The sequence below is a fragment of the Lonchura striata genome, chromosome 34, assembly GCF_046129695.1.
Source record: "Lonchura striata isolate bLonStr1 chromosome 34, bLonStr1.mat, whole genome shotgun sequence".
NCBI classification, from domain to species: domain Eukaryota; kingdom Metazoa; phylum Chordata; class Aves; order Passeriformes; family Estrildidae; genus Lonchura; species Lonchura striata.
The window spans coordinates 5,191,199-5,214,373 of NC_134636.1; the positions used below are offsets into that span (position 1 = coordinate 5,191,199).

The 23,175-nt window shown below is 48.9% G+C and overlaps 1 long non-coding RNA gene and 1 pseudogene across 1 annotated transcript; one reads left to right on the forward strand and one right to left on the reverse strand.

Annotated features, from left to right (window-relative positions):
- Nucleotides 1-5,988, reverse strand: LOC144247870 (uncharacterized). The gene is made up of 2 exons (XR_013341349.1): nt 5,851-5,988; nt 1-4,373 (listed from the first exon to the last, which is right to left on the reverse strand). It is a non-coding gene; the product is annotated as an uncharacterized LOC144247870 (long non-coding RNA).
- LOC110483339 (uncharacterized) lies at nt 5,989-22,888 on the forward strand (annotated as a pseudogene).
- Nucleotides 22,889-23,175: the final 287 nt, after the last annotated feature.

Sequence of the window (23,175 nt, forward strand, 5' to 3'; positions counted from 1 at the left end):
TTTTGGCATTAACACGTTTAATCTCTCACAGAATGCAACCTTACCATACAATGCATGTGAGGTCACACCCTGATCTCCCAGGCTTTATCACAGAAGGGAACAGGAAAGTGGACACATCGGCCATGGCAGTAGAAACTGCTAACGTCCCTGACATCTTTGCTCAGGAAAATTGTCACATGCATTTTATCATAAAAATGTACCTGTCCTCATCAGAATGTTTAAGCTCTCAAAAGATCAAACAAAAGCTATTGTCACCATGTGCCCAAACTGTCAAAATTACCAGATACCATCTATAGGGACAGGAGTCAATCCCCGAGGACTGAACAGCTGCCAGCTGTGGCAGACAGATGTAATTCACTTCCCACCTTTTCGAAGGTCAAAATACGTACACATATCAGTCAATATGCTTTCGGGAGCAATACTGGCATCAGCTCATCCAGGAGAAACTACATAGCACACCATAAAGCACTTCCTCCTTTCATTTGCTACTCTGGGAGTACCAAAACAAATAAAAACAGGCAATGGACCTGCCTGTATCTCTCAAAAGTTAAGAAAATTAAGTTAAGTTCAGTGAATGGGGAATAGAACACAAGAAAGTCATACCAGCAAATCCCACAGGACAGTCATAGAGAGGACACATCAACCCCCCCAAAGAGTCCTCAATCAGCAGAGAAGGGAAACAAAAATCTTATCTCCAGTTAAAAGACTTTGCAAGGCTCTTTACGTCATCAGCTTCATAAATTGTACAACATCAGAGCCTGATCCCCCCAATACTGTGCCACTTCACAAATACCACCCAAGCAAAGCTCACTGAAAAACCACCAGTGCTAGTGAAGGACCCAGAAACACATCACACTTCTGGGCCTTTCCAGTTGACTACTTGGGGTAGAGGGTATGTGTGTGTTCTACTACCATCTGGTCCAAGTTGGTACCCAGGAAAAAACATAAAACCATACCTAGGCACTGCAAACACTACTCCCACAGTGACAAGAATTCCACTGAGTCAAACACAAGACCTCCTCAAAACCAGATAAGTTGTGCCTGGAGACAAAGATGTCGCCAAATATCCACACATCGAAGAAAAGACTCTCCCATCACGTGACACCAGACAAAATATTCTGCTGTAGCAGTCAAGCCATAAGCCAGACACAGCCTGAACACAAATTGTTCTCTGAATTATGTTATTACTCTTTGTTTACCCTAAAGAACCCTATTGCTTTCCTTTCTTAACTCTTACCAAAAACCCCTAACCTTATACCCACTCCCCCATCCTTAGCATAGAAAAAAAAAAAAAAAAAGTGGGGGCAGGGGAAGGAAGGGAAGGAGGATAACAAATTTTGCTTATATTCCTTATCAGAACCCCCATCCTTGTCCAAAGATGAAATTGTCTCTGTTGGTGCTGTCCTCACTGCTGCCTGGATGCCCCTCACTGTACTGTATGCCTTCTGCTGGATTAGCCACGGCCTAGCCACAATGGTTGGGTAACCTTAGCAAAGACATTAAAACAGGATAACATGTTCTTATTCATGGGAAGCATTGATAACCCACTTTCCACATGTTTGGTAGGGATTCCATTCATAGCAGGTGACAGAGCTCCTCCGCACCACAGGTGAGAGACCAAACATGGCAGATACTTGGGACGAGTGGACAAAAATATTGCCCAATGCTCCAGAGGAATCCAAAGAATTGGACATGTTGGGATCCTCCAAGGCAACATACTGTGTCAAATTTTACTTTAGGTGTCCAAAGAACAATTGGCCAGAAATTGACAAGACAAAAAACACATACAGAAAAGACAGATCACCCATTAATAAAGCCTATAACTATCCGGATTGGTGCAATTACACCATTCGGGTGATCTCTGTATCCTCTCTCCACCCCAAAGTATTACCCAAGGGAACGTTTCTCATGTGTGGTGACAGAGTATGGGCTGGGAGCCTCTCCTGTCTCCAGGGAGGTCCCTGTAGATTTGGAAAACTTTCTACCCTCACTCCAAACATTACCTTGTTACATAATTGGAAAAAAGAAAGCGAATTGAAATGCCACAAAAGATCCTACATGGAATTTGATCAAAATTGTGATCCAAAATTATATAATTAGAACAAACCAAAAAAGATTGCAGTCTCTCTGTTCCTACCCTGGGTAGCTGCAGCTAAAGCTCTTGCCAAAATAAATCACTTAGGGTGCTGGCTCAATAAGCAAGCCAACGCTACCTCTGTTGCCCCAAGTGATCTTTTAAAGGAAGAAGAAATCACAAGACATGCATAGTTTCAAAATTGAGCAGCAATCGATTTCCTACTGCTAGCCCATGGACATGGCTGCCAAGATTTTGAAGGAATGTATTGCTTCAATCTCTCTTCATGCTCGTAATCCATCCAAACAAACATCCAGAAACAGAAGGAACTTGTGAAGGACTTAAAAGTAGAAAGCAACCCAGACTGGGTCAATGACCTTTTTGGTCAATGGGGATTAACAGGATGGGTTGCATCTTTGGTTAAGGGAATTTTGTGGATTTTCATTGCACGGTGACTGGACCACAAAAGCCCCTCTTCTGCATTCGGGCCTTCGTTATCTCTCTGTAAGGCTATAGGTTGTATTCTCCTCAACCCTGGCAATTGGACAATTTCCAACACCCCGTTACCCTATATAAACCCCCATCTCTGCCCAGTTTGGCAGAAGAGCTGTCACTGCATCCCTTCAGAGGAGCTGGCAATAAAGGACACCACTGTGGAACCACATACAGCCTTCTCTCTATCCCTGTGTGTCTGCCAGAGGCACTTGTGAGCACAGAGCGAAATCACTAAGAGCTGAACTCACAGAGCTGAAATCACTACAGAGGTGCTCACTAAGTTGCCTGAGGCTGGGACCTGAGCCGAGGGACCCAGACAGGCTGAGCCTGACAGCGCAGCGCTATCCCGACACCCATGGCAGTGGCTGCCCAGGGGCCAGATGGACCCCTGGGACCCCAGGCCACATTAACCAGGAGTGACTGGGATCACAGAGGAACCATAAAGGAAGTTACTGGAATAATACTGGGACTATGTGGGAGTGACTGGAATCATACTGGGTGACTTGGAGTGACTGGGACCTTACTGGGGGCAAATGGTACCATAATGAGAGTGACTGGGTTCATACTGGGAAGGACTGGAACCATACTGGGAGTGCCTGGAACTATTGTAGGGGTGAATGGGAACACCTGGGAACATGCTGGGATCATACAGGAATCACACTGGGAGTGACCGGGATGATACTACGATCACTAAGTGCAACTGGAAGTGACTGGGACCATACTGGGGGTGACTGGGAGCCACAGGGCCCATGCTGGGAGGAGCCTGGGGGGAACTGGGAGAACTGGCCCAGCCGGGGCTCAGGGTTGTTCTCCTCCAGGACTGCCCTGGGTCCTCCTGCCAGCCCTGGCCTCACAGAGCCAAGGGACAGGGGACAGCTGAGGGACAGGGGACAGCCGAGGGACAGGGGACAGGGCACAGCTGAGGGACAGGGGACAGCCAAGGGACAGGGCACAGCTGAGGGATAGGGACCAGCCAGGGAACATGGCCTGGCCAAGGGACACTGAGGCCCAGAACTTTGGGCTGTTGCCCTTGGGGTCCCAGCACAGGCCCAGGGGCAGAATCCCCTCCAGAAACTGTTGTTTGCTTTCAGCTCTGCTCTGGAACATTCCCCAGGAGCACCTGCAGTGGCTGCAGCCCGGCTGGGTGCCCGGGGCCACCAAAGCCGCTCTGGCAGTGCCCTCCTGTCTTGGGCAGGGCATGGAACACTCAAGGAAAGGCTCATGCTGGGCTCAGGGCAGGGACAGGGCACTCCCCTGGTGCTGCAATGGGCACAGCAGAGCCAGCCTGGGCAAAGGACTGGGACAATGTCCCATGGAATCCCAGCATGGATTACTTCTCATTGCACTGCTCTCATTGGATTGGTCATCAATTGAAATCATTCCCCCATGGAATTCCCATGGCAGTGAGTTGCGGGGGAGATCCATCCATGGAATTCTCACCTGACTGGGACGAGAGTGACATCTGGTCATGGAAATTCCATGGGAATCCCTGCATTCCCAAGTCCCCCATTCCCATAGGAATTGCCCTTCCCCTCTTACACCCACCCTTGTGCTCCAGAGCCTCCTGACTAATATCTGATGTATTTTGGGGGCCTTTCCACACAGCTGTGTCCCAGGCAATGCTTCATCTGCTCCACCATGATCCCTTTGGATTCCCAGCACCTCTGGGTGATCCAGGTGGCACCGTCGGACACTGCAAAGCTCCCAGATCGCAGTTGGAAGGAGATGAAATCTCAGCCCTTGTAGCCGTACCCATGGGATCCACGGACGCTCTGTTGGACAGGAGGTCACAGCTGGAAACTACCTGCAGCGTGTGGAGACTTGGGAATGAGGAGAGAACGAACCCATGGAGTTGTGTCCCAGCCCCAGGGAGCACCTTGGAGATGGAGCTCCCTGGATTCCCATCCCAGCCCCACAGATCCCCTCCATCAACAGAGATCCCATCCCAGCCGTTCAGAGTCCTCCATTCCCACAGATCCCAGCCCAGCCCCTGGCTCCCCCCACTCTGGTTGTACTGGCCCCGTCTCCAGGTCACTGTCGGCCACGGGCCGGTTCCTGTCCTTAAGCTGGGTCGGGCTGTCCCAATATCTCAGCTCTAGCTGTCCAAATATCCCAGCTCTGGCTATCCCAATATCCAAGGTCTGGCTGTCCCAATATCCCAGTTCTGGCTATCCCAATGTCCCAGCTCTGGCTATCCCAATGTCCCAGCTCAGCTCCCGCCCCCATCCCCAGTGTCTGTGGCTCCATCCGGCCCTGCTTGCTGCCGCAGTGCTCGCAGGGGCTCCCATGCACATCCCCCACAATCAAGGACTGGGGGACCCGCAGGCTGGGCTCTGACAGCGCCACTTCCAGGAAATGCCGGGAGTGGAGAACTGGGGGGACATGGAGATTTGGGGGAGCTGAGGGGGTGGAAAGTGAGAGTTTAGGGATCCAGGGGGATCCACACACCAAGGAAAGGGGGGACATGAAGAGCAGGCAGAGCTGGGAAGGAGGTTCAGGGGCTCAGAGTCAAGGAAAGGGAGAGCTGGGATGGGGTGTCCAGGGAATCCTGTGCCCAGGAAAGGGTGTGCCAGGGCTCTTGAGTGTGAGGAAAGGAGGGGCTGGGGGCTGGGAAAGGCAGGAATGGGGGCCCAGGGGGCCCAGATGAGGGGAAAAGGGTGGGGCTGGGGGCTGGGAGAGGTGGGGGGCAGGGAACAGGTTGTGTTGGTGCCGGATAAGGGGGTGCAGGGGGGTCTCAGTGCCAGGCAAAGGGGTAAAAGCGGGTCTTGGTTCTCAGGAATGGGGGTGCAGGAGAGTCTCAGGGTCACGGAAACGGGGGGCAGGGACGTGGAGAGGTAGAAGGGAGTTCCAGGGATCCTTGAGCCAAGGAAAGGGGAGGCCAGGGTTTCCCAAAAAGGGGGAATCAGGAAGGGGACACCCGGGATGTTCAGGAAGGGGGAGTTCAGGACGTCTCTGGTTTTGCAAAAGGGAGGGCTGGGGGCTGGGAAAGGCAGGAATGGGGGTCCAAGGCGTCCCAGGATCAGGCACACGGGAAGTCTGGAGGCTGGGAGCCGGGAAAAGGGGAGCAGGGGGCCCTGATGCCCGGAAATGGGGGATTCAGGGCGGTCCCTGTGCAGGAGAAGGGGAGCAGGGGGGTCCCGGTGCCGGAAATGGCGGATCAGGGTCCCGGTGCCGGGGGTCCCACTCCCCCCTCGCCCGCCAGGAGCGCCCGCAGCCCCAGCGCTGGAGCCACCGCGCTGCTCCTCCTCACTCCCAGTATGATCCCAGTAGAACTCAGTCACCCAGGAGCTGCTCCCAGTATGATCCCAGTACAGCGCAGTCACTGCCACTCCTGGCATCCCCCCATCCCTCTCAGCGTTCCGACCGGCCCCGGCTCCATCCCCCGGCTTCGGCGGCTGCGCGGCTTCGGGAGCGGAGGAGGAGGGGGAGGGAGGGAGGAAGAGGCGGAGCGGCAGTCGGAAAAAGCCGGAGGTGAGAACGGGGAATCGCGCCGCCTGAGCCCGCAGCACCCTGGGAGCATCGGCCCCATCCCGCAGGTGCCCGGGGTGGGGGAGCTCGCCCCAAATATCCCGGGTTTGGAGTTTCTGGGGGGCTGTTCGGAGCTGGCAGGGCTCCCAAGCCGAGCCGCAGCTGCCCTCGGGGGACATCGGGGGTCCCCGGGAGGTGTTTCTGGGGGGTCCCGGTGGGCGGTGGTGGCGGCAGAGCGCCGGCGGGAGCACACTGGTTTTGGGGAGCCCCGGGAGAGCCGCGGCTTCCCTGGGCGGGAGCCCAGAGATAGGAAAGGCCTAGGAGCCCCAGCGGGGACCCCGAGAGGGGGGACCCCTGGCAGTGCCAGCATCCTGGCAATGGGGGGTGCTGGGGCTGGAGGGGCGGCATGGCCGGGAAAAGGGGTTCGGGGCTCCCGGGGCCACCAGGGACTGCTCCCAGCAGAGGCCCAGTTGCTCACCCTGCGTGCTTCCTGTTTCAACGGTACTCCCAGGATGAGCCCAGGTGCAGCAGTACGCGGAATAAATAAATAGACTCCACAATTTGGGGTAGTTATGAAGTGGGTATGTATTGTCAGCGCCCGACACAAGTAAGATAGCTCTCCAAGACTTGTGCCCTGAGCTTCAGTATGACCCACACCTTTATTCACAAAGGTGTTCCATATGCAGTACCTTACACGACTTTTCTATGCATATTCAACCCCTGGCCCCGCCTGTCCTTGCCTCTCATGCTAAATAGGTCCACACCCTTCTAGGCATGTGTGGTTTGCTGTGGTGGTCCTGCCGGGGTCTCTGGTCGTCTCTTGAGGCTGAAGATCGTGGTCTTCCTCATGGTTGAACTTTTTAATTTCTCTCCTCTGCGAGTGTGCTTTTGGTGCTTATCTGAGTACCGTCTGTCAGTCTCGGTATGCTTAGGGACAGAGGAGCCTCTTTATCTGGGTTCTTTGTATCTTCAGTTCTTTCTGCTATTGTGCCTTATGTAGGAAGCTTCAGAAATTTGCATTTTCTTATGCTCTTTTGTACCATGGCAGAGGTTTCTTAAGTAAAAGGTTAAAATTCAAAAGTGAACTCCAAAAATCTGCATTTCAGTCCCCCCTTTTCTTAAAAATATAGTAAATTCTTTTACTATAGGGGTTTTGATCTAAATTCTGACTTACCATTATGATGGTTCTTTTTTAGTAGGATTCCGTGAGTCCTTGAGAGTGAAGTCAAAATAGCCACGTGCTTTAACATTCCACATGAGTGTTAAAACAGACATCATTATACGTATGGTAATTAAAATCAATAAAACTATAATTCGGTGACATAAAGTGTTCATGATCCCAGTTGCTGTTGGCAAACATCCAAATAGTGCATCCCACCAGTTATGACTTGTGTCTTGTTTTACTCTTTGCAGGATTCTGTTTATTTTGTGTATGCAGTTACAGAGCTGTCTGCCCATTCTTTTGAATCTCTTCTACAATTTTGATTAGATATTGATGTTTCATCTTGGGTTAAATTCATTCCAATGGGTGTTGGGTGGTAATTCATTGTATGTCGTGTAGTTTGATTTGATTAAGTGGTGGGATACGACTGGTGCTGAATACACAAAGTCACACCTGGTAACCTTAATAAAGTTGCAAATACAAGAATTTGAATGGCTCTTAACAGCTATGGGGACTTTGTTCCTATCAATTTCTATGATATCACATTCAGTCCTTAACCATACACAGTTATTATCTATATACACTAGTGCAGTTTGTTGGTTGGTGTCTGGGTGGATCTCAAAGTGGCAAATGCCTTGGTCAGTGTCAAGGCATATGTCTTGAGCACTAACCAGATTATTCTCACAGATGAATCCTTGTTCCTGAACATTGCAAGGCTCTAAGTTAACAGTTTGCCATCTCCCTTGGATTTTCCAAGCCCATACCCTGTGTTCTGAGTGGTATAATACCAATTTTTCATGACTCAACCCTAAGGCAACAATGGGGTGAATAGCATGGCATTCAATGGAGTGAACTGTGGCGTTACATATAGTGAGCACAAAGGCAGTAGCCGTGTTAGTGGTGGGATTATATGTAGAATTTACCATGGTCCACCAAGATTGGAAGTTTCTCTCCAAGTCTGTAGCACTGTCCCAGACAACCTTTTTTACTTCAGTTGGAAACACCCCCTCGCTTCCTTATGATTAGAGCAGCTGTTGACTGTATCCATAATTGTGTTTGTATACAGCTAAGGGCTAAAGGTATGCTATCCTGTGCCCCCTTTAGTGCATCTGTTACTAAGCTATGGTCTTGATGTTCAGTTTCTCTCCATCTTGGCAACACCTTTGAGATTTGCCACTGACTGTTTCCCAATGCCAATAGAGATGATTGTAAAGGCTGTTTCAATTTTATCAGATCGCTAGTTGCTACAGCTAATTTGTTCATTAATATTTCAGTGTCAATCCCATTCAAAACCCCTAACCAGGTCCCTAACATCCCAGTTAGATCCCATCACATTCTGTCCCTGAAGTGTACTTGTTTTTGCAGCTATTTTGTCCATCACTCGAAGGATGACCTTAGGAAGGGGGAGCAAGCTGGTTGAACCGTCGAGATATTAGTTTGCATTAACAGTTCAACATGCTTAAGGGACCATTCTGCATTAAATAACAGTTTTTGTTTACCCGTATTCCTTATAACATACGGGCCAATTTCATAAACCTGAGGTTCAGGCTTAAATGGCATATTTTGGGTTTGTGTTTGAGTGCTGGGTTGGGTTGTAACGGGCTTGACTATAGTGCTTATCATAAATTTGAAAGACAGTCCAATAGTGTTGCGGGCCCAGAGGCAAACCACATTGACTGCTTATCTTAATGTGAAGTTGTGCCAACAGTCTAATTCATTTGGATGATTGCAAATCTTCAGCACTTATTCACACTGATTTGGGTTGCTTTACTATGAGTAGTCCCATTAATCATTTGACATCCTATTTTAATTACCTCCCCTATGGTCCCTTGAAGTGACCACAACCTCTCTTTATGCCACTCCTGCTTTTTATATATTTGGTCACTGTGCATGACCAGAGTTGTTAGATATGAACCTTTTAAAGATTTCCCCATGGTTTTGATGTATTGAGTAAAGGCTTAGGACCAGGGCCATTCAGCGTTGCTCTGGCTAGGAGTACTTTCTAATTTTTGGATTACAACTATGGTTGTAAACAACACTTTAGCAAAAATCCCCACCCACCATGATACATTCATTTTGTCTAGGTAAATTTCAGTTTCAGCTCACTATCACCTGGTGTTATTCTCCAAGTGGCGTCTGGAGTTTTCTTAACATGCCTGTGGTGGATCCAAGTGCTTTGTTCTATAATTTTGTTTGCAGTGAAGTGGTAAGGAGCATTTGGTATGGTCCCTCACATTGTGGTTCCAAGGCTCTCTCTGTAAGAGACTTAACACATACATAGTCTCCAGGTTGTATGTCATGTACTGGTGTATCGAGCCCCGCACCCCGAGTTCCAGCCATATATTCCTCAATTGCTCTATGTTGTTTATTTAGAGTGATCGTATAGGAGGTTAGTGACACATCTTGGGTAGACATTCCCTTATGCAACCCATATGGTCTCCCATACAGCAATTCAAAGGGACTCAGCTTTTCTTTAGTCCTGGGTTTGGTTCGAATCTGCAGTAATGCTAATGGGAGGGATTGAGGCCATGATAAATTAGCCTCTTGTCCTAATCATACAACTTGTTTGATTAAATGATTCATTTTCTCTATCTGCCACTTGATTGTGGGTTATATGGGGTGTGAAGTTCCCAGTCTATGCCCAAGTATTAGCTAACCTGTTGCACCAATTTTGCGATAAAATATGATCCCCTATCTGAGGAGATTGTGGCTGGGACTCCAAAGCGTGGTATGATTTCCTGTACCAATACTGATTTATAAAAAAAATATGGATATTGATCTAGTACTGATATCCAACTGTGACGGATGAAAACTCTCTAACAGTTTAAAGTTAGAAAGTGTATGTTTATTCAACGCCGGGCAGCGTGTGGGATAGCTCCCAAATACACACCGCACCTTCCAGGTGATTATAGAGTCTTTTTATCCATACAAGTATTGAATACATAAAATACAAATACATATTCATAATTTTGGTACATCTCATTCCCCGCTTCATATGCTAATTACTCCAAAAGCTATTAAGCATGCATAGTTTGTTCCTTGAAATGGGTCGGTGGTCCCTTTCATGGGGAGGGCTCCCATAATGAGGTAGTAAATGAAGTCTTCCTCGTTCTGACCTTTCTGCCTTTTCAATGCAAATATGACAAATGAACTCTTGGTAGAGCTCCCATTCCTTGTCTTCTATTGATTTCAGAACAGAGGAGGCCCACAATTGTCTTATGTTCCTAAAAGCTATTTGTCAGTTTCTATATTCTTCATTATAAACCCAGCTAACTGAACATTGTGCTGACAAGCAATCAATTATTAGTTAACTACTAACTCCTTACTTCATCTAGGCCTACTCATTTGTTATTATTATTTTAATTAACTCTAGTAAGGCTTATTTCTAACTAAAATCTTAGCTCCTCTAAAATCTCTAAATTCCTTAAAATTTACATTTCAATACCTTAGTTACTTCCTGAGCTTTAGAAGTCCTGGTGAGGAATGCTTCTGGCTATCCTGAAAAGGTATCTGTTAGCACTAGTATAAACTTATACCACCCTTTTCTTGGCAATTCCGTGAAATCGATCTGCCATTGCTGCCCCAGCCCATGACCCTTCCCAGTCTGGCCAAGTTTTGGTTTGGGAATATTTTTGGGGTTGGTCTGGAGGCAAAGGTCACATTGTTGAGTCACTTGTGTGATAGTTGCCTGTAAATGCCTTTCTATGATCCTTTCATTTAGATATTTATATAGGGCATCGATACCTAAATAAATTAGGGACCATAATAAATAGGAGGGTATAACTAATTTTCCATCTATGGTGGCCCATCCCTCTTGGTCATAGTCTCTTTTTTGCTCATAGATAATTTTTTTGTCTAATTTGTTGTATTTTGGCTTACCTTCAAGGGAAATTTGCCTGTCTGGAACCAGGGCCGCCTCAGTTATTACCTCAATTTTTGCTGCTTCTTTTGCTTCCCTATCTGCCAGCTCATTCCCTTCTTCCAATTCTGAGTTTATCTTCGGATGTGCCTTAATGTGCATGATTGCTACTTTCTCTGGCAACTTGACTGCTTCCCAAAGTCACAGTATTTCTGATGCATGTTTAATATTTTGCCCTTGAGAGTTCAGCAGTCCTCTCTCTTTCCAAATGGCTCTGTGAGCATGCACTACTCTAAATGCATACTTTGAGTCTGTATATATGTTTCTTTCTTTCCCTCTTGCCAATTCTAAGGCCCAAGTTAGAGCGACTATCTCGGCCTTTTGTGCAGAGGTATTCGTTGGCAGGGGTCCAGATTCTATTACCTCCTTGCAGGTAGTTACTGCGTACCCGGCATGCCGTTTTCCACTGATGACGTAACTGCTTCCCTCAGTGAACCAGACTTCTGCATTATCGAGAGGGGTGTCTTTCAAGTCAGGGCAGCTGGAATAGGTGGCCTCGATGGTCTACAGGCAGTCATGTTCTACTGGTTCTCCCTGGTTTCCACTGAGGAAGGAGGCTGGATTGACAATGTTAGTCACCACTATCTCTACATCATCTTGCTCCACCATGATAGCTTAGTATCTCAGGAACCGTTGTGGGGAAAGCCAATGTCCGCCTTTCACCTCTAGCACTGCAGACACAGTGTGGGACACTAGCACAGTCATTTTCTGGCCCAGGGTAAATTTACATGCCTCTTGGATGTTCAGTACAACTGCTGCAACAGCTCTGAGGCATCCAGGCCACCCTTTAGTGGCTGCATCTAATTGCTTAGAGAAATAAGCCACTGCTCTGTGGTACGGGCCGAGGTCCTGTGCTAATATTCCCAAGGCAATTCCTTGCTTCTCATGGGAGAACAAAAGGAAAGGCTTACTCACGTCTGGTAATCCTAGAGCTGGAGCTGACATGAGGGCTTTTTTCAGTTGGTTGAAAGCCTGTGTAGATTCCTTTGTCCATTGAATGTCCCTGCTTTCAGTTGCAATCAGTTCATATAAGGGCTTCACAAACAGTCCATAGTTATAGATCCATAACCCGCACCCCCTGTCATCCCCAGGAAAGTTCATAGTTCCTTTACAGTCTGAGGTTTTTGGGTCTGGCATATTGCCTCCTTCCGGCTTTGGCCTAGGGTACGTTGTCCAGCACTGACTTCATAACCCAGATAAGTTACCTTTTGTTTTACTACTTGGGCCTTTTTCTTTGATAGCCACTACCCTTGGAGTCCCAAAAAGTTCAAGAGGCTTACCATCCAGGCCACGCATGCTTCCCTTGTCTGCGTGGCTATCAGTATGTCATCTACGTACTGTAGCAGCTTCCCTGCCTCTGGAGGGGCTTCCCAGGTCTCTAATTCCTTTGCAAGTTGTTCTCCAAACAAAGTAGATGAGTTTTTGAATCCTTATGGGAGTCTGGTCCATGTAAATTGAGTTCTTTGCCCGCTTTTAGGACTTTCCCATTCAAATGCAAAAATTTTCTGGCTGGTTTCATGGATAGGAAGGCAAAAGTCTTTAAAATGGTAAACCAAGTTAGTTTGGGTGTTAAGCAAGTTAATAATGCGTAGGGATTGGCCACCACAGGATACAGATCTTCAGTTACCTTGTTCACAGCTTGCAGATCTTGTACCAGTATGACCATCAGGTTTGCAAACTGTTAGGATAGGAGTGTTAAAATCAGATTGACATTCTTTTAATAATCCTAGGTGCAAAATGTTCTCAGTTATTGGGCTAATCCCTTCCTTATCCTTTTTCCTCAAGGGATACTGTTTAACCCTGACAGGTTGCTTTCCCTCTTTTAGTCTGATCTGTATAGGGGGAATGTTTCTTGCTCTCCCTGCTACATCAGAGGCCCATACCCCAGGGAATACCTGATTGATTATCTCTTCATCAGTCTCAGTTTCTCTCATGACTTCACTAGTAGTTAGTATCAAACTCAATACTTCTACAGACTATTGATCATTTACCTCCAGAGTCATCTCCCCATTGTTAAATATAATAGTTGCCTGTAATTGTCCCAGCAAATCTCTGCCCAAAAGTGGCTCAGAGGAATTGGGTATATATAGAAATTTGTGGATCCCCTACCGTTTTCTTAGTTTATATTTTAATGGCCTAAAGAAAAATGCCTTTTCAGTTTGGCCAGTCCAACCTGTAACTATAGCATAATCATCCCCTATGGGCATCAAGGCTGTATTTAGAACTGAGTACATTGCCCCAGTATCAACTAGGAATTTTGCTTCTTTCTCCTTTGTCCCCAGCTTCAGATTTACAACCAGAGGGATTGCTGGGGTAGTCTCTTCCAGTCCCCCCTAATCCTCCTGCACATGGGCAACCACCCCTCTCCTTTGATTCCGTTGACCATTCTGTTTCCGTTCTGGACAGTCCTTCTTCCAATGGCCCTGTCTCTTACAGTTAACACACTGATTTCTGCTTAATCAAGGAGGGCCTTGCTTGGATGGCCCCTGCCTGCTCTCATGTTTTTCTCTCCGCTCCTCCTGCACCATTGCTATTAAGTTTTTAATCCCTCATTTATACCCCTCTTCCCTGTTGCTAAAGACTGTCCAGGCTTCCCCCAGTAAAGCTTCTAAATTCCATGCATTTTCTTCTCGGATTTTTTGGAGTTTGCACCTAATGTCCCCCATGGACTGTCCCAAAGATAGATTAATTAGTTGTATCCCCACTTCAGATGCAGGGTCTAGTGGTGTATAGCATCACATTGCATTTCTCAGGCAGTCCAGGAACTCTGTGGGGGATTCTGAGGGTCCCTGTTTAATAGCATATAAAGCTGACCAGTTTATAGTTTTAGGGATTGCTCTTTCCACTCCCAGTATAATCCAGTCCTGATATTTCTTTAGCCTCTGTCTTTCCTCTGGGTTTGGGTTCCAGCCTGGGTCCTGAAGTGGAAAGTGTTCCCTTAGATCCACTTCTTGTTGTCTAAAGTGGTCTGCTACCAGATCTCTTGCTGTTTTTAAAACCAACTGTTTTTCTGTTTCAGTGAATGTGTCTAATAACAGCTGGATATCACCCCAGTCTGGATTGTGCTACTTCATAATGTATCATAGATGTTTAGCAGTATTTACTGGGTTATTTTGGTAATCTCCTGCAACCCTTTCCCATGCTTCCAAATCAAGGGTGGAGAAGGGCACCTTCACTAATATCTTTTCCCCTCCTGGTATTAGCGTCTCCCATAGAGGGGACTGTAATATTTGTCCTCTGGTTTGGGATGCAGTTGGGCTGCTTGGAGGGGTTGGAGCAGGAGTCTTCTGTAAAGGAGGAGGAGTAGAAGTAGTAGAAGGGATAGGAGGAATAGGTGGAATAGATGGAATGGGGGGTGCAGGTGGAATAGGTGGTGTAGGTGGGATAGGTGGAGTAGGAGGCAGTGTAGGTGGTACTGATGTCCCACCTACACCAAGCCTCCACCCCTACTCCCCTGCCCTCCCAAGTGAAGGCTAAAGGTGGCCTAGATCTCGTTCCTCTAGTGCTGTGCGAGACACTTTGTTCTGGTGCACCTCTGTCTTATGCTACAAGGCTGAGCAGGACCGTTAAAGTTCTCCCATTTTGCTTCTGTTTTCTTTTTCAAGAGCCAGAACGAGGGGGTCAGAGAGGGGCCCTGATGCCTCAGTCCCTTTGCCAGTCAGGGTTATTTTGGAGGGAGAAGAACATATCACAGCAGGAAACCTCTTCCCATTTCCTCTCTCTTTGTAGAAATAACATTAGCTGTAACAAGGTATTATATTCTAATGTACCTGTAGGAGGCCATCTGGCCCCCTCCTCTAGGCGATAGAGTGGCCACCAACGGGAGCAATATTTGATTAAACTTTTTTTATTTTCTATGCCCCCTTTGCCTACTATTTCTTTTCAGTGTGCTAAGACACATCCTTGCGGGCTGGCCTTGGGTACTTCCTTACTCTGTTTTGCTCCCATTTGTCTTTTAGAGCAAACTTAACTTATTCAGTTCTGAATGTTCAAATATAAGTCACAGATAAAAGGACCCCTTTTTATTTTTTAGTCATTAAAACAAAATATTAATAAAAATATAGTTATTCAAATAACCAAATAAAATATTAATAGCCAAATTAATAATTGATAATATTTTGATATTAGAATATTATTCTATTATATAATTAACCATCAATTGTTGTTAATTTATTGTTTTCCCAGTGCCACATAAATTTACTAACTCCTAAGGGTTCAATCCAAACCACTGGGGAGGAAAGAAATGGGGAAAAAAATTTCCTTCGGTCTTCCTTTTAATACTAAGGCTGTGCCACTCTTTTATCCTTTCCCAGTCGTCTTCAAATACGTCCCAGGTTTCAGGGTTAGGTGATTTTTCTCCCAGATTAAATTCACTATTTCACACCTTGCTTGTTCAACCCCTGGGTTATAGTATCTTTGTATTTCAGGGGTACACGCACGACATGTGGACTTCCGCCTATATGAAATACAATACTACCTCCTCTGACACTTCAAGCATTGGAGGAGAACCCAAGCTATGTGCCAGTCTGGCTTCCAGCAAAAGGCTGTCAATCCGCACACAAAACAGGGGATTACCCCTCTAGACCCCACCTCAAGGGGTTTCTCTGGTGGCTGTTCCCAGTCAAAGGCTAGATAGTAACTTGTTGAACTTTGGTACATTCCTCCTAAGAACACTCTGTCTCTCCCTCCGCCTTCCCATTCTATGACTACCCAGTCCCCTGATGGATGAAGCTTGGTTCAAGCTGAAACCACCTGTGTAGAGCCTGTCTCGAAGGCTGGGCTCTCTTGGCCCAGGCTTGAAGTTCTGCAGCCACTGTGGGCAGATTGCCTCTCACTTGTAACAAAACCTATCAGCAAACCCCGCAATGCAAAGGATCTCTCAGTGACAGCTTGGTAACACTAAAAGGCAGTGTTATTGCCCAATAAACATTTAACTCTTAGCCCAGTCTAGCTTGCTGGTTATCTTTAGCTAGATCTTGCCCCTTACTAACCAGCGATACTTGTAAGTGGTGCTTGGAAGTCTTGACTTGTACCATGCCCTTACTAGGTGCACTATCAGCTAACAGTGTCCAAAGCAACTCCACAAACCACGCCTTGTGTCTATGCGCCTGCTGCACTATCAGCAGGCTGCGCTGAGCACCTTTGCAAGTCTCAACTTAAGCCCTGCGCCACATTCTCTCCGCTTGGCAGAGCAGATATGCCAGCTCTCGCCATGCCACTTGGGCTTTCCAGCACTGCTGCGCCGCTCTTAGCAACTTTGTGCTGCTCCTAGCAACTCCACACCGCTCACACTTTCCAGCAATGTCGCAACACCGCACCATGCTCCACTGTTTTATTCACACAGACACATGCACACGTACACAAGCATGCACATCCGGATGTAACAGACACACCACACCGAAATTGGGACACACCACACTGAAATTGCGATTTCCTCCTTCCCCAAGTCACGCTATCAGCTCAGGGGGTTTCTCCCACTGCCAGTCTCAGCTCCGGCAGGTGGCCTGCTTGCAAGCCCCTGGGCAAAACTATGTGCAAAAATGTCTTAATGCAACTTATCATTGCCAACCTTAAAAAGAGAAATTAATACATACTGCTTTCGTCTGCTGCTGATGGGCCATGGTCTTCTCCCTGCAGTGTAGAGCTGAGATGCAGAGTCCCTCCAGAAAAAACAACCCATGCGGCGCCTGAGGGTGTCTGCCCCTAACTAGACCCACGAGTGAGCAGAGCCGTCCCACCAGAGTCGCCAACTGAAGCAATACACGGAATAAATAAATAGACTCCACAATTTTGGGTAGTTATGATGTGGGTATGTATTGCCAGCACTTGGCACAAATGAGATAGCTCTCCAAGACTTGTGCCCTGAGCCTTAGTCTGACAGACACCTTTATTCACAAAGGTGTTCCATATGCAGTACCTTACACGACTTTTCTATGCATATTCAACCCCTGGCCCTGCCTGTCCTTGCCTTTCATGCTAAATAGGTCCACACCCTTCTAGGCATGTGTGGTTTGCTGTGGTGGTCCTGCCAGGGTCTCTGGTCGTCTCTTGAGGCTGAAGATCGCGGTCTTCCTCATGGTTGAACTTTTTAATTTCTCTCCTTTGTGTGTGCACTTTTGGTGCTTATCTGAGTACCGTCTGTCAGTCTCGGTATGCTTAGGGACAGAGGAGCCTCTTTATCTGGGTTCTTTGTATCTTCAGTCCTTTCTGCTATTGTTCTTTATGTAGGAAGCTTCAGAAATGTGCATTTTCTTATGCCCTTTTGTACCTTGGCAGAGGTTTCTTAAGTAAAAGGTTAAAATTCAACACATAATTCTACAAGCTAGAATATAAATGCTTAATTCATTTCGTTAACTTAAGTGAACTCCAAAAATCTCTGTTTCACAGGCATTCCCAGTATGAGCCTGCTCCCTTCAGCTCACTCCTTGTAGGATCCCTGTTGCTCCCAGTATGAGCCCGGGCACTCCCAGTCATTCTCCATTATGATGCAATTTGCCCCCATCACATTCCCAGTGGCTCCCAGTGTGGCCCCAGTCACCACCTGCATGTTCTTGGGCTCTCTCAGTATATCCCAATTGCCCTGAACATTCTCGTAGTCATTGCCAGGCACTCCCAGTTACCTCAGCATGGTTCAGCTGCCTCCACTTTTATCCCAGTCACTGCCAAGACATCCCAATTGTCACCAGCATGCATCCTGTCATTCCCAGTTGCTCCCAGTTCCTCCCAGTGTGTGTGCAGTTGTCTCCCAGCATGAGCTTGGTAGCTCCCAGTAACACCCAGTTCTTTCACACACACTATAATCCCAGTATGATCCCAGTCACTTAGATTCTAATCCCAGTCACTCCCAGTCACTCCCAGTATGATGCTAGTGACCCCCAGTGTGATCCCAGTTGCTCCCTGTCAATGCATGACCTGCCAGCATGACCCCAGTAGCCTCCAGTATGATCCCTGTGACTCCCCCTGTGACTCCCAGTCTTTCCTAGTATATCCTAGTCACGCCCAGCATCTTCCCAATTACTCCTAGTCAATCCCAGTATGATTCAAGTCATCCTCTGTGTGATTCCAGTCTCACCCAGCATGGACCCAGCTGCTCCCACTGGGATCCCAGTATGATCCCAGTTGTCTCTAGAATAGTCCCAGTCCCTCTCAGCATGGTCCCACTCACTCCCAGCTGTTCCCAGCATGGTTCCAGTCCCCCCAGTATGGTCGCAGACACTCCCAGTATATCCCAGTTGGCTCAGTAAGGTTCTGGTGGCCTCAGAATGATCCCAGTCTTTCCCAGCTACTCTCAGTTGCCTCCTGCATGATACCAGTTTCTGTCTGTTGCCCAAAGTGCCGTCCCAGTTGCTCCCAGTATGGTCCCAGTTGTGGCCTCAGTCTCCTCAGCATGGTTATAGAACCTTCCAGTTAATCCCAGTTGCTCCCAATATATCCACATTTTCCTCCCACCATGGGCTCAGTAGCTCCCAATAACCCCCAGTCAGAATCCATTCACACCTGCTGGAATCCCAGTGGCTCCCCCCCACTATGGCCCCAGTCACTCCCAGATTCTCCTAGTATCGTTTCAGTCACCACCACTATGGCCCCAGTCACTCCCAGTATTATTCCAGTCATGTCCAGAGTGACTCCCTGTCACTCCCAGTGTGGGTCCAGTTGCTCCCAATCGCCTCCAGCGTGGTTCCAGTCACAGCCAGCAACTTTCCAGTCACTCCCAGTATGATCCCGGCCAGTTCCAGTAGGATCCCAGTATGACTGCATTATCATCCAGTGTAGTTCCAGTTACTCCCATCTAGCCCACTGTGGTTTCAGTCTCTCCCAGGGTATTCAGTTGGCTCCCAGCTTGTTCCCAGTCGTTCTCACTTGTCCTCAGTTGCTTCCAGCCTGATCCCAGTTGCTTACAGCCACTCCAAATCATCCTCAGTACAGTCCCAGTTGCTCCAAAAAAGAACCAGTATGATGCCAGTCACTCCCAGCATGGTCCCAGTCATGCCCATTTCCTCCAGTGTAGACCCAGTCACTCCCACTCGCTCCCAGTTGCCCCCAACATGGGGTCCCAGTTCTCCCACCCAGTATATCCCAGTTTCCTCCAGCATGCATCCAATTATTCCCAGTTCCTCCAGTTTGCTTGCAGCATGATCCCAGTTTCTCTCTGTTGCTCCCAGTAGCCCTAACTATGATCCCAGTTGCTCCCTTTCAACACCAATATAAGCCCAGTAACCTCCAGTATGATCTTTGTCACGTGCCAGCACTCCCACTATGGTCCCAGTATAATCCCAGTAACTTCCAATCACTCCCAGTATGGTCCCAGTTGCCTCCAGCTAGATCAACCCAGTCAGTCTCAGTATGATGCCATTTCCTCCCAGCGTGCTCCCAGTCACCCCCAGTATGGGGGATGATATGCATGGTGTGTTCCCAGTCACTCTCAGACACTCCCAGTATTAGTCCAGTTCCTCCCAGTATGATCCAGAGATGACCCCAGTGTGCTCCCAGTCACTGCCAGTATGAACCAGTTGTGCCCCACATGGTTCCAGTTGCTCTCTTTCACCCTCACTTTTGTTCCAGTCACTGCCAGTCTCTCCCAGTGTACCCCAGATCCTTCCAGCATACTCCCAGTCACTCCCAGTTACTTCCAGCATGATCCCATTTGCTCACAACCACTCCCAGTCAGCCTCAGTATAGTGGCACTCACAGTGCCAGTATGATCCCAGTCACCTCCAGCATGAACCCAGTTCATCCCAGTATAAGCCCAATTGCTTCTGATCACCCCCAGCATGCACCCAATGACTGCCAGTTTCTCCCAGTTGCTCCTAGCATGATCCCAGTTGCTCACAGCTGCTCCTGGTCACTCTCTTCATGATCCCAATCACTCCCAGTATATCCCATTTGCCTCCAATATGGTCTCAATTGCTTCCTGCAGGCTCCTACTCACTCCCAGTGTGATCCCAGTATGATCCCAGTCTCCCTCAGTGTGATCACAGTGTCCCTGGCATGGGCCCAGCTTCTCCCAGTATGATCCCAGTATGATGTCAGTACCAGTACCGTCACACTCACTCCCAGTGTGATCTCAGTATGATCCCAGTACAAACCAGTCTCTCCCAGTGATGCCACTCTTGGGATCCCCCAGCCCTCTCTGTGTTTCCCCCTCCCAATCTCCCAAGAGGAGCCCCAAGGGCCGGCAGTGCATAGGCAGGGTCCCCAGCCAGCCCCAGATGGGATGTGCAGCCCCCAGTTTTCCCAGTTTGCCTCTCCTTTGGCCCGTGCCGGGACAGCGGGTGGGAGCAGCTGAGAGCCCCACGCTGCCCATCCTGACCTGTCCCAGCTCCATCCCTGCTCCTGCCGCGGGCTGCCGAGCTACAGGAATGGGGCACTGAGGGTGTCGCTGCTCCTGGGGGAGGAGGAGGAGGGAGGGAAGGGCAGGGATGGAGGAGGAGAGCCAGAAGGGATGGAAGTAGGGGAAGGAGGTGGGCTCAGGGAGGAGGAGGAGGAGGAGGGCTGGAAGAGGAGGGACAAAGGAGAATCAGGGAAAGGAGAAAGAACCAGGAGGTCGAGCACTCCCTGAATTCACAGCCGCCCACCCATGGGATCATCATCCCACAGGTGAGCAGGGAGGGGGAGCCTGGCCCAGATATCCTGGGGGGTCCCTGGGTTGGGGTTTTTGGGGGGATGTTTGGAGAACGAAGAACCCCAAAGATGAGTGGAAAAGGCCCCTTGGGGGGACACTGGGTGGGGGTCCTGGTGGCGGCTGCTGGCAGAGGCAACCTGGAGGAGCAGAGCCCTGTGTCCCCCAGGAGCCCAAAGTGGGGAGCCCAGGGAGCGGGGAGCACTGCCATTGGCAGGACGCTTAAGAGCCTGGAGAGGGGCAGGGGGGACTCCTTGGAGCCCCTGCAGCCCAGAGCAGAGAATAAGGGGAGAAGGGACCCTGGGACTCGAAAAACCCCTGGCATCTCTTAAGTGGGGAGAGTGAAAAGGGGGGAACTTTTTGGATTCCTGGGACTCTCAGCAGCCTGGGGAGGGCGGGGACTGAGTAGACAGGGGACCCCCAATCCAAGCGTGATCCCCAGCAGCTGGGACAGGGGGAGCCCTGAACATGAAGGGGAAGAGACCAGAGGCAGGGAACTCCTGGGAGGCGTTTTCAGGGCTGAATCTTGGTGTTTGGGAGATTTTCATGGACCCGAGATGGCTGATGACTTCTAGAGATGGACTTGGGTAGAGTGACCTTCATTCTCAACATGCTCATCCCTTGTTTTTACCCAAACCAGGATTTCCCATTCCCAACCCTTGGCTGCATGGAGAAAGTGTCTGCAAGGAAGAGGAAGATGCCCCAGGACACCCAGGCAGGTGAGGAGGAAGTCAGTGCCCCTTTCCCTCTCTCTCCTGCTCCATTTCCCAGCCCAGCATGGCCCCCAGCAGGAAAAGCCCCCTGACGACACCATCCTGCTTGGGTCGCACTGGCGGGATCTCCTTCCTCTTCCCTCTAGCATGGAGGCAAATCCCATCCTCTCCTTGTCCTTCCTCCCCCAGACAAGGAGCTGATGATGGAAACTAGGGACGACAAATTCCCTCAGCAGAGCCTTGTGGAAGAGGCCATTTTGAGCAGCTCCATGGTGCAGGAATCCAATGGGGAGGAAAAGCCCCAGAGATCCCACAGGAGGAGGGGCTGCAAACCCAGCCCAGGGTGCTCTGAGGAGGAAAGACCCACCCTGTGCCAGGAAGGTGGACAGAGCTTCAGCCAGAGCTCACAGCAGGTGGTCCCTGAGCAGCTTCACGATGGGGAGAAACCCTACAAGTGCTTGGAGTGTGGGAAGAGCTTCAGGCAAAGCTCCAAACTGATCCGCCACCAGATGATCCACACTGGGGAATGGGCTTACGAGTGTGGGGAGTGTGGGAAGGGCTTTAGCTGCAGCTCAGAACTCATCAGGCACCAACGCATCCACACCGGAGAGAGACCCTATGAGTGTCCCGAGTGTCAGAAGAGGTTTTACACAAGCTCCAGTCTCCTCTTGCATGAGCGGATTCACACGGATGAGAGGCCCTTCCGCTGCCCCGACTGCAGGAAGGGCTTCAAGTACAACTCTGCCCTCATCTCCCACCGGCGCATCCACACTGGGAAGAGAGGCCCTACAAGTGTGGGGAATGTGGGATGAGCTTCAGCTGCAGATCCTACTTGATCAGCCATCAGAGGATCCATACTGGGAACAGCCCTATGAGTGTGGGGAAAATGGGAAGAGCTTCAGCTGAAGGTGCCAACTGATCATCCACCAAATGAACCACACTGGGGAGAGACCCTATAAGTGTTCCAAGTGTGGGAAGAGCTTCAGCCAGAGCTCTACCTTGACCCAACACCAATGGAGGCACAGCTAAAGGAAGCCTTGTGAGTGCCCTGACTGCAGGAAGAGCTTCGTACCCTGCTCCAACTCCATCCCCCATGGGAGGATCCACATTGGTCAGAGCCCTGGTGACCCACATTGCCAGTGATCTCTGCTGAGAAGACACCTGCAAGGTGGTCTCCACATCATCCTGGATCCCCACAGGCAACTGGTGAACTTGGCAGGAATATCCATCAGGACTTTGATCAACATTGGAAATTAATTGAGAAGAGCTGTTTCTTTGAATTTACAGCCCGAAAAATCTCACCTGCTCTGTCCTTTTTTCTTCTGATGGCATCAAGCAACAATGGCTGTACTTGAAGGTCTTTTTCTACCTGAATAATTTCCATGTTTATCCCATCAAAACACCTGGAATTGGGGTTAAAATAAAGAAATTAAGCAAAGAGATCTAAAGCTGAATCATTTTACTAGGATTTGAGTGTGAATTTGGGGTTCACAGGAAGATTCAGGAAGGATTTAGGTGTTCTGGGACCATCCAAGCCAGGAGACATAGCCATGTTCCAGTAGTTGTTCCAGCAGAACATGTCCATCTGATCCCATCTGTTCTCCAGGAATTGCAGTTGTCTGTCCCAGTCCCTGGCCTAGGTCTGCCCATCCAGGGTGTCCCCCACAAAATGCCCAAATCGCTACTGAAGTGCCCAAACTGATCCTGACTGTGGATTTTCCTGTC